Source organism: Excalfactoria chinensis, unplaced genomic scaffold (assembly GCF_039878825.1).
Source record: "Excalfactoria chinensis isolate bCotChi1 unplaced genomic scaffold, bCotChi1.hap2 Scaffold_328, whole genome shotgun sequence".
Taxonomy (NCBI): domain Eukaryota; kingdom Metazoa; phylum Chordata; class Aves; order Galliformes; family Phasianidae; genus Excalfactoria; species Excalfactoria chinensis.
In genome coordinates this window covers 95,001-105,000 of record NW_027315616.1, presented here as the reverse complement: position 1 = coordinate 105,000, position 10,000 = coordinate 95,001, and the positions used below count along the sequence as shown (strand labels likewise).

General features: G+C 69.9%; 1 long non-coding RNA gene across 1 annotated transcript; it reads right to left on the bottom strand.

Annotated features, from left to right (window-relative positions):
• Positions 1 to 1,352: 1,352 nt before the first annotated feature.
• LOC140264855 (uncharacterized) lies at positions 1,353 to 3,266 on the bottom strand. Its single transcript, XR_011906126.1, has 3 exons — positions 3,127 to 3,266; positions 2,036 to 2,622; positions 1,353 to 1,867 (listed from the first exon to the last, which is right to left on the bottom strand). It is a non-coding gene; the product is annotated as an uncharacterized lncRNA (long non-coding RNA).
• Positions 3,267 to 10,000: the final 6,734 nt, after the last annotated feature.

Sequence of the window (10,000 nt, the reverse complement as noted above, 5' to 3'; positions counted from 1 at the left end):
TTTTTCCCTTTTTTTAGCTCACCCCCCCCTTTTTTCTTTTTTTTTCCTTCATTTTTCCTTTTTTTTCCTTGTATTTTTTCCCTTATTGTTTTTTTTTTCCTTTTCTCTTTTTTCCCCTTTTTTTTCCTTGTATTTTTTCCCTTATTGTTTTTTTTTTCCTTTTCTCTTTTTTCCCCTTTTTTTTCCTTACCCCCCCCTCTTTTTCCCCCATTTATTTATTTATTTATTTACGCGTTTAGTTTTGATTTATCGCTTCTTCCCGCCCCCCCCCCCCATCTTTTACGTCTTTATTGTTTTTATTATCGTTATATGATTATTCCGTTACCACGAAACGCTACGATCTTTCTGTGCGTTTTAAAATCTTCTTCTCTTTTCTTTGACTGACTTGCGGCTTCTTTCCTTTTCTCTTTTTTTTTTTTTCCTCGTCGCTCGTCCGCGCGCGCCAACGCGTGAGTAGGCCCGGCCCGGCTCGGCGCGCCCTCTGTCGCGAAGAAAGGGGTCTCTGGCGAGGCGAGGGGGTCCGTGACGGGGTTGCGGGTAGGACCTGGCTGCCGGTACCGGCCCGAGCTTCCCGCTCCGCGTCCGTCCTCCGCCCTTCTCCCCAGTTCCCCCCCCCCGCCCTCCCCCATCCCCTCCCACCACCACCACCACGGGCCGCGCGAGCCAGAACCCGACCCGTACCCGAAAGCGGCCCGCCTAGCCCTGACCCCCCAGGCCTCGCCCTTAACCCCATCACCCTCTCCCGGACGCGTCTCGCCCGCCCGGCCCGCGTGGCTTTTGTTTTGTTTTGTTTTTTTCGCGGGGGTTTTTTGTTTGGTCGGTTGGTCGCTCGCCTGCTTGTTTGTTTGTCTGGTCCTCCCGGCTCCCAGCGACCGCAGTTGCAAAGCGGCGGAAGCTAGAGGCTGCCGGCGGGGCGGCTGGACTCGGCTAAGCCGGCGAGAGCTTCCCGTTGCGGAAGGGGGGGGGGGGGGGGGGGGGGGGGCGCCTCCGGTCTGAGGCGGGTGCGGCGGGGCCTTGACGATCGCTAGGCTCAGGTCTAGCTGCCGTGCTTGGAATGCCCTTCCTTGGCAGGAAGCAGAGGGTGGTTTCGGTGAGCGAGCGAGCGGAGGCGGCAGCAGCTCGCCCGCGTCCTCAGGACCTCGGGGCCGATCTCGGGCCGGCCTTTGGGAAGGAAACCGGCTCTGAACCGGCTCGCGATGGACTCCGCCCGAGCGAGCGGGGCCCCCGCACGGGCGCCGGTTAACCGGCCGGCGGCTCTCCGGACCGGTCGAAGGGCTCTCGACCGGCTCCGAAGGGGGAAGCCGGAGGGGAATCCGGTGTGACGGCGGAAGGCGGAAGGACACGAGGACGGCAACGGATATCCAAACGTTTATTGAGGAGGAAAAACTCACCGATGCGGACGCCTTCGCCGGGAAGGAACGCCGAGGCCGTCTCCGCCGGGGAGCCGTCTCCGAGAGATGCTGCGCCGCCTCGGCGGCGCTCGGCCCTTCGAGGAGGTCCGGAGGAAGCGGAGTCGAGCTCCACCCGTTTCCGGGAGCGCGGCGTCGCGGTTTCGCGGCGTCGCTCTCGATATTCTACGTCGCGACGTCGCGCGCGCTACGCGTCTACGTATCCCAGGGGACGTCGCGGCCAGAGATAGCTCGCGGGAGGAGGATTATCTCGCTCCCAGGCTGGACTTCTCTCTCTCTCTCTCTCCCCCTCTCTCTCTGACTCTCGGGGCGCGAGGAGCGCTCCGGCCGCGTCCGTCGCCTGGAGTTCACAGCAGGCCTCTGGGTTTTCGGGGACTCTCTCTCTCTCTGTTTCGTTCGACGGACGAGCCTCGACGAGATCGTATTCTACGACGTTACCTCGTGCTCCGACACCGTATCTAGTAAAAGAAGTTTTCCCCCTTAGATTGCTGCCGCTGTTCTTTCCGCCCCCCTTTTTCCCCTCCCTTTCCGGGCCGGGGGCCCGACGGGGCGGCGGCGGCGGCGGCCCCCGTCGCGGGCACGGGTAAATCTAGGTGACCCGTGACACGCGGCGAAACGACTCTCACCTGTGCTCCCGCAGCTGACCCGACGCTCGCCTCGGCCGATCCGTCAGAGGTCCGGCGCCGCGGCGACCCGTTCCCCGTACAGACGGAGAAGGGCTGAGGGATGCCGTCGCCGCGGGTAAACGGCGGCGAAAGCCTCCGAGTCGTCCCGTCGGAGCGCGCGAGGATTCGTCGGAGAAGGTCTCGTCGCCGGTACCCCGCGCTAGGCCTTCTCGCGTACCTCCTGGGGGCGACCGCGCCTGCTGCCGCCCTCGGGCGCCCGTAGGCCGGTGCGCGTCGCGTGGGAAAGAAAGGGGACGAGTCAAGAAAAATCCGCGGAGAGCGTCCTTTCGCACGGGCCGCTTCTGCCGAGCGAGCCCCCGTTCCCCCCCCCCCCCCTTCGCGTCCTCCCCCACCCGGAAACGCCTCCGCCTCCGTGGCCGCGGGGTCCGAGGCGGGAACCGCCTCCGCCGCGGCCAGAGCTCCGGCAGAAGAGGAACAAAGTCCCCTCTGTCCCGACCTACCGTCCAGCGAAATCGCAGCCGAGGGAACGGGCTCGGCGGAATCGGCGGGGAACAGAAGACCCCGTTTACCTCGACTCTAGTCCGGCGCTGCGAAGAGACGGGAGAGGTGCAGGATAAGTGGGAGGCCCACCCCCCCTCGGCGCTTCGGGCGGGAGACCCCCGCCGCGCCGCGGCCCGGCTGCCGGTGAAATCAGATCGATTTTTCGATTTTTTTTTTTTTTTATTTATTTTTTTTTTTTGTCCACCACGGTCTCCACTGGCGCGTGCTCTCTCTCTCGCTCTCTCTCGCTCTCTCTCGCTCTCTCTCCCCCCCCCCACCCGCCATCCTTCTTTTACCCGGTCTCCAACCAGCGCCCCCCCACCCCGCACCCCCCCACGCCGGCCGAGAGAGCCGCGGGACTTTTTACAGTTTCCCATTTATCCTTCCAACCCCCCCCACCCCCCGGCACCCTCGGCACGAGCCCGGGGACCGGAAGAGTCGAACGAGCGCGACTCGGCAACGGCGGCGCCCGCGCCCCCGCCCGCGCCCGCGCCCCCGCCCGCGCCCGCGCCCCCGCCCCCGCGGCCACCCCGCGCCTTCCGCCGGCCCACCTCTCTGCCGACCGCTGCCGTCTACCCGCTGTTCTTCCATCCTTACCCCGCCGAGGCGAGCGACCGCGCGCCGTCCGGGCCGACCGCCGTCCCGGATTTCCGGCAGACCGGCCGGAATTCCATCACCAACGGCCCTCCCGGTGGGCGCGGCCCCGGCTCGCGCACGCGCGCTTCCTCCGGGTGGGCCGGGCCGCATCCGAGCCTGTCCGGCAGCGACCTCTAGAGTCCGGGGCGGAGCCGGGTAGACCGTGGCGACCGAATCGAGCGGCACGGGCAGCGCCCCCTAGCCACCGCCGCCGAGCCCGTGCCGCTCGGAGCCGGGTAGACAGTGCCGACCCAGTCGAGTCGCACGGGCAGCGACCCCTAGCCGCCGCCGCCGCCGAGCCCGAGTGCCGCTCGGACCCGGGTAGACCCTGCCGACCTAGTCGAGTCGCACGGGCAGCGCCCCCTGGCCTGCGCCGCCGTGCCCGAGTGCCGCTGTTAACCGGGTAGACCCTGCCGACCTAGTCGAGTCGCACGGGCAGCGCCCCCTAGCCTGCGCCGTCGTGCCCGAGTGCCGCTGTTAACCGGGTAGACCTTGCCGACCTAGTCGAGCCGCACGGGCAGCGCCCCCTGGCCTGCGCCGCCGTGCCCGAGTGCCGCTCGGACCCGGGTAGACCCTGCCGACCTAGTCGAGTCGCACGGGCAGCGCCCCCTAGCCTGCGCCGTCGTGCCCGAGTGCCGCCGTTAACCGGGTAGACCGTGGCGACCTAGTCGAGCCGCACGGGCAGCGCCCCCTGGCCTGCGCCGCCGTGCCCGAGTGCCGCTCGGACCCGGGTAGACCCTGCCGACCTAGTCGAGTCGCACGGGCAGCGCCCCCTAGCCTGCGCCGCAGTGCCCGAGTGCCGCTGTTAACCGGATAGACCTTGCCGACCTACTCGAGCCGCACGGGCAGCGCCCCCTGGCCTGCGCCGCCGTGCCCGAGTGCCGCTGTTAACCGGGTAGACCCTGCCGACCTAGTCGAGTCGCACGGGCAGCGCCCCCTAGCCTGCGCCGTCGTGCCCGAGTGCCGCTGTTAACCGGGTAGACCTTGCCGACCTGGTCGAGCCGCAGGGGCAGCGCCCCCTGGCCTGCGCCGCCGAGCCCGAGTGCCGCTCGGACCCGGGTAGACCCTGCCGACCTAGTCGAGTCGCACGGGCAGCGCCCCCTAGCCTGCGCCGTCGTGCCCGAGTGCCGCTGTTAACCGGGTAGACCTTGCCGACCTGGTCGAGCCGCACGGGCAGCGCCCCCTAGCCTGCGCCGTCGTGCCCGAGTGCCGCTGTTAACCGGGTAGACCTTGCCGACCTAGTCGAGCCGCACGGGCAGCGCCCCCTGGCCTGCGCCGCCGTGCCCGAGTGCCGCTGTTAACCGGGTAGACCCTGCCGACCAAGTCGAGTCGCACGGGCAGCGCCCCCTAGCCTGCGCCGTCGTGTCCGAGTGCCGCTGTTAACCGGGTAGACCTTGCCGACCTACTCGAGCCGCACGGGCAGCGCCCCCTGGCCTGCGCCGCCGTGCCCGAGTGCCGCTCGGACCCGGGTAGACCCTGCCGACCTAGTCGAGTCGCACGGGCAGCGCCCCCTGGCCTGCGCCGCCGAGCCCGTGCCGCTCGGACCCGGGTAGACCGTGCCGACCTGGTCGAGCCGCACGGGCAGCGCCCCCTGGCCCGCGCCGCCGAGCCCGAGTGCCCCTCGAAACCGGGTAGAACCTTCCGACCGACTCGAGTCGCACATGCATCGACCCCTAATTTCCGCCGCCGTGCCCGAAAGCAGCTCGTAACCAGGTAGACCCTGCCCACCTACTCGAGTCGCAAGGGCAGCGAACCCTTGCTGCCGCCGCCGAGCACGAGTGTTGATCTGAGCCGGGTAGACAGTGCCGACCGACTAGAGCCACACGAAGAGCGCCCCCTAGCCTGCGCCGCCGTGCCCGAGTGCCGCTGTTAACCGGGTAGACCCTGCCGACCTAGTCGAGTCGCACGGGCAGCGCCCCCTAGCCTGCGCCGTCGTGCCCGAGTGCCGCTGTTAACCGGGTAGACCTTGCCGACCTAGTCGAGCCGCACGGGCAGCGCCCCCTGGCCTGCGCCGCCGTGCCCGAGTGCCGCTCGGACCCGGGTAGACCCTGCCGACCTAGTCGAGTCGCACGGGCAGCGCCCCCTAGCCTGCGCCGCCGAGACCGAGTGCCGCTCGGACCCGGGTAGACCCTGCCGACCTAGTCGAGCCGCACGGGCAGCGCCCCCTGGCCTGCGCCGCCGTGCCCGAGTGCCGCTCGGACTCGGGTAGACCTCGCCGACCTAGTCGAGCCGCACGGGCAGCGCCCCCTGGCCTGCGCCGCCGAGCCCGAGTGCCGCTGGGACCCGGGTAGACCGTGCCGACCTGGTCGAGCCGCACGGGCAGCGCCCCCTGGCCCGCGCCGCCGAGCCCGAGTGCCCCTCGAAACCGGGTAGAACCTTCCGACCGACTCGAGTCGCACATGCATCGACCCCTAATTTCCGCCGCCGTGCCCGAAAGCAGCTCGTAACCAGGTAGACCCTGCCCACCTACTCGAGTCGCAAGGGCAGCGAACCCTTGCTGCCGCCGCCGAGCACGAGTGTTGATCTGAGCCGGGTAGACAGTGCCGACCGACTCGAGCCACACGAAGAGCGCCCCCTAGCCTGCGCCGTCGTGCCCGAGTGCCGCTGTTAACCGGGTAGACCTTGCCGACCTAGTCGAGCCGCACGGGCAGCGCCCCCTGGCCTGCGCCGCCGTGCCCGAGTGCCGCTCGGACTCGGGTAGACCTCGCCGACCTAGTCGAGCCGCACGGGCAGCGCCCCCTGGCCTGCGCCGCCGAGCCCGAGTGCCGCTGGGACCCGGGTAGACCGTGCCGACCTGGTCGAGCCGCACGGGCAGCGCCCCCTGGCCCGCGCCGCCGAGCCCGAGTGCCCCTCGAAACCGGGTAGAACCTTCCGACCGACTCGAGTCGCACATGCATCGACCCCTAATTTCCGCCGCCGTGCCCGAAAGCAGCTCGTAACCAGGTAGACCCTGCCCACCTACTCGAGTCGCAAGGGCAGCGCCCCCTGGCCTCCGCCGCCGAGCCCGAGTGCCGCTGTTAACCGGGTAGACCGTGCCGACCTAGTCGAGTCGCACGGGCAGCGCCCCCTGGCCTGGGCCGCCGAGCCCGAGTGCCTCTCGGACCCGGGTAGACCCTGCCGACCTAGTCGAGTCGCACGGGCAGCGCCCCCTAGCCTGCGCCGCCGTGCCCGAGTGCCGCTGTTAACCGGGTAGACCCTGCCGACCTAGTCGAGTCGCACGGGCATCGCCCCCTAGCCTGCGCCGCCGAGACAGAGTGCCGCTCGGACCCGGGTAGACCCTGCCGACCTAGTCGAGCCGCGCGGGCAGCGCCCCCTGGCCTGCGCCGCCGAGCCCGAGTGCCGCTCGGACCCGGGTAGACCGTGCCGACCTGGTCGAGCCGCACGGGCAGGGCCCCCCGGCCTGCGCCGCCGAGCCCGAGTGCCGCTCGGACCCGGGTAGACCTCGCCGACCTGGTCGAGCCGCACGGGCAGCGCCCCCTGGCCCGCGCCGCCGAGCCCGAGTGCCCCTCGAAACCGGGTAGAACCTTCCGACCGACTCGAGTCGCACATGCATCGACCCCTAATTTCCGCCGCCGTGCCCGAAAGCAGCTCGTAACCAGGTAGACCCTGCCCACCTACTCGAGTCGCAAGGGCAGCGAACCCTTGCTGCCGCCGCCGAGCACGAGTGTTGATCTGAGCCGGGTAGACAGTACCGACCGACTCGAGCCACACGAAGAGCGACCCTTAGCCGCCGCCGCCGAGCCCGAGTGCCACTGGTTACCGGGTAGACCCTGCTGACCGACTCGAGTCGCACGGGCAGCGACCCCAAGCCGCCGCCGCTGAGCCCGAAAGCCGCTCGTAACCGGGTAGACCCCTGCTGACCTAGTCGAGTTGCACGGGCAGCAACGCCTAGCCGCCACCGCCCTGCCCGAAAGCCACTGGTAACCAGGCAGACCCTGCCGACCGACTTGAGTCGCACTGGCAGCGACCCCTAGCCGCCGCTGCCGAGCCCGAGTGCCACTCGTAACCGAGTAGACCCTTCCGACCGACTCGAGCCACAGGTGCAGCAACGCCTAGCCGCCGACGCTGAGCTCGAAAGCCGCTAATTACGAGGTAGACCCTGCCGACCGACTCGAGCCGCACGTGCAGTGACCTATTGCCGCCGCTGCCGAGCCCGAGTGCCGCTCGTAACCGGGAAGACCCTGCCGACCGACTCGAGCCGCACTGACAGCGACCCCTAGCCGCCGCCGCCGAGCCCGAGTGCCGCTGTTAACCGGGTAGACCTTGCCGACCGGCTCGAGACGGATGGGCAGCGACCCTCGGGCGCTGCCGCGGAACGTGCGAGCCGAACGCAGTGCACCGAGACCGTGCGTACTACGCTCCGATCGGCTCGGTCATTCCGCGGCGGAGGACAGTTGGTTGCATTCGCGCAGGCTCGGGTGCGCCGGCACGGTCCAACCTATCTCGGCGGGCTCCGCTCCACTCGATCGTTCCCCGGCAGAAGCCGGTTGTCGCTTCTGTGGCGGCTCGCGTGCGCCGGCACGGTTTCCCCGGCCCCGGCGGGCTCCGGTCCGCTCCGTGCTTCTGCGGCGGCAGACGGGCGTCTCAGCCGCGCCGGCTCGCGTGCGGCGGCACGGTGCAACCTATCTCGGCGGGCTCCACTCCACTCGATCGTTCCGCGGCATAAGCCAGGTGTCGCTTCCGTGGCGTCTCGGGTGCGCCGGCACGGTCTACCCGGCTCCGAGCGGCACTCGGGCTCGGCGGCGGCGGCTAGGGGTCGCTGCCCGTGCGGCTCGACCAGGTCGGCACGGTCTACCCGGCTCCGAGCGGCACTCGGGCTCGGCGGCTAGGGGTCGCTGCCCGTGCGGCTCGAGTCGGTCGCCACGGTCTACCCGGGTCCGAGCGGCACTCGGGCTCGGCGGCGGCGGCTAGGGGTCGCTGCCCGTGCCGCTCGAGTCGGTCGCCACGGTCTACCCGGGTCCGAGCGGCACTCGGGCTCGGCGGCGGCTGCTAGGGGTCGCTGCCCGTGCGGCTCGAGTCGGTCGCCACGGTCTACCCGGGTCCGACCGGCACTCGGGCTCGGCGGCGGCGGCTAGGGGTCGCTGCCCGTGCGGCTCGAGTCGGTCGCCACGGTCTACCCGGGTCCGAGCGGCACTCGGGCTCGGCGGCGGCGGCTAGGGGTCGCTGCCCCTGCGGCTCTATTGTAATCGCTAGGTCTACCCGCTTTTGGCGGGCCTTCGCCGCTCGTCCTGTTGGGCTGCGCTATTGCTCTGGAGCTTCCAAAGGGGTCGCTGTAATTCTTTACCTCCAGTTACGTCGAGGTAAAGTTCTGTTTCTGTCGGCGCCCCCGCCGGTAGTTTCTGGCGGTTGTTTTTGCAGCGCTTTTTTCGGGTGCCTTAGGTTTTCGTCGGCAGGAGCGGGTGCGTACTCGTCTCCGGTAGGCGGCAACGAGCGGGCGCAGGCGAGCGCGGTTGACCGGCCGAGTGTCGAGGTTGTCGGCGGCGCCCTTTTCGTACGCCTCTCGGGTCGATGGGTCCGGTGGCCTCGTCGGGGTCTTCGCTGCCCGTGTCGCAGCTCGGCACCGGACTGAGGTTGGCAAAAAAGTCAAATTTCGGGACGAAAGGCGAGAGAGAGAAAAGGATGGGGAGCGGTCGGTTCCCCGCGCAGGGGAGGGAAGATCCCCGAGAAAAGAAGGCGAGAGAGAAAAGGGCACGGGCCGGTCTGCCGGCAGTCGTACGCAGGAGGGCCGGGGGAGTCCCCGGTGGGGTCCCGCCAGGAGCGAAGGAGTCGGGGGACCCGGAGGTGGCCGTTGGTGGCGGCGGCGGCGCCGCGTCGTCCTTACGCGCACCGCACTCTCACTCGCACGCGGGAGCCCCGTTCAATCGATCGATGCCCTGTGGCGCTCCTCGGGCGCGTCGGAGAGGCTTCCCGGCGGGCCGGCTCAATCCCGCTCCCCGGCTCGTTCGGGGCGGCGTGGGGCGGGCCGGTGTTCAGGCAAGGGCGAGCACCTCTCGGCGGACGTTGCCCACGCACACCCACCCGCACGTGCGCGCGCGGTCTTTCCGCCGCGCCCGGGGGAAGGGCTCGCGCCTTCCCCCTCCGTTCCTTTCTCCTTCCCCTACCCCCGCCCCTCCCCGCTCCCCCCTTCCGTCGATCGATGAGGCCACTCGGGTGGCGTCGGTGAGGGCCCCCGGCGGGCCGGCGCTCGCGCGTTCCCCGTCCCGGGGAAGCCGCGGCGGCGCCCGGTGTTCAGGCGCGGGCGGCCTCCTCCCCGGTTCGCTTCCCGTCGCAGGCGAGGCGAGGCGCTCTCCGGCTCGCGCCGAGAGCTGCGGAGAGCTCGCCCGACCGAATCCGGCTGTGTGACGGCCGAGGGGCCCCGCGAGCCGCAGGCGTAGCCAGTCGGTCGCGTGCGAGGCGCCGGCGCCGGCCTCGGTCCGGGACCCGGCGAGTGCCGGCCGCGAGCAACAAGCCGGCGGGGTGGCAAAGTCGGGGAAACCGCTTCGGGAAGCGAGGCGAGGAGCGAGCGAGCGAGAAGGAGGAGCCGGGGGCGTCCGCCGGTCTGTCTCGCCTCCGCCGTCCTCGGGGCCGCCGCGGCCCCGCGCGTGGGTTTCCCTGCCGCGTGTCCCCGCCCGCTGCGGAGCGTGCCGCCTCGGGCAAGGGTCTCCGGTCTCGGGGCGGCGCCCGCCTCGAGGTCGCCTTCTCCTCTAGCGCGTCCGCGTCTCTGGCGGCGGGGCTCTCCCCTCGCCCCGTCCGCTCGTCCGTGCGCCGGTCCCGGAGGGCGGGTCAGCCCCGGCCGCGCGAGGCCGCGCG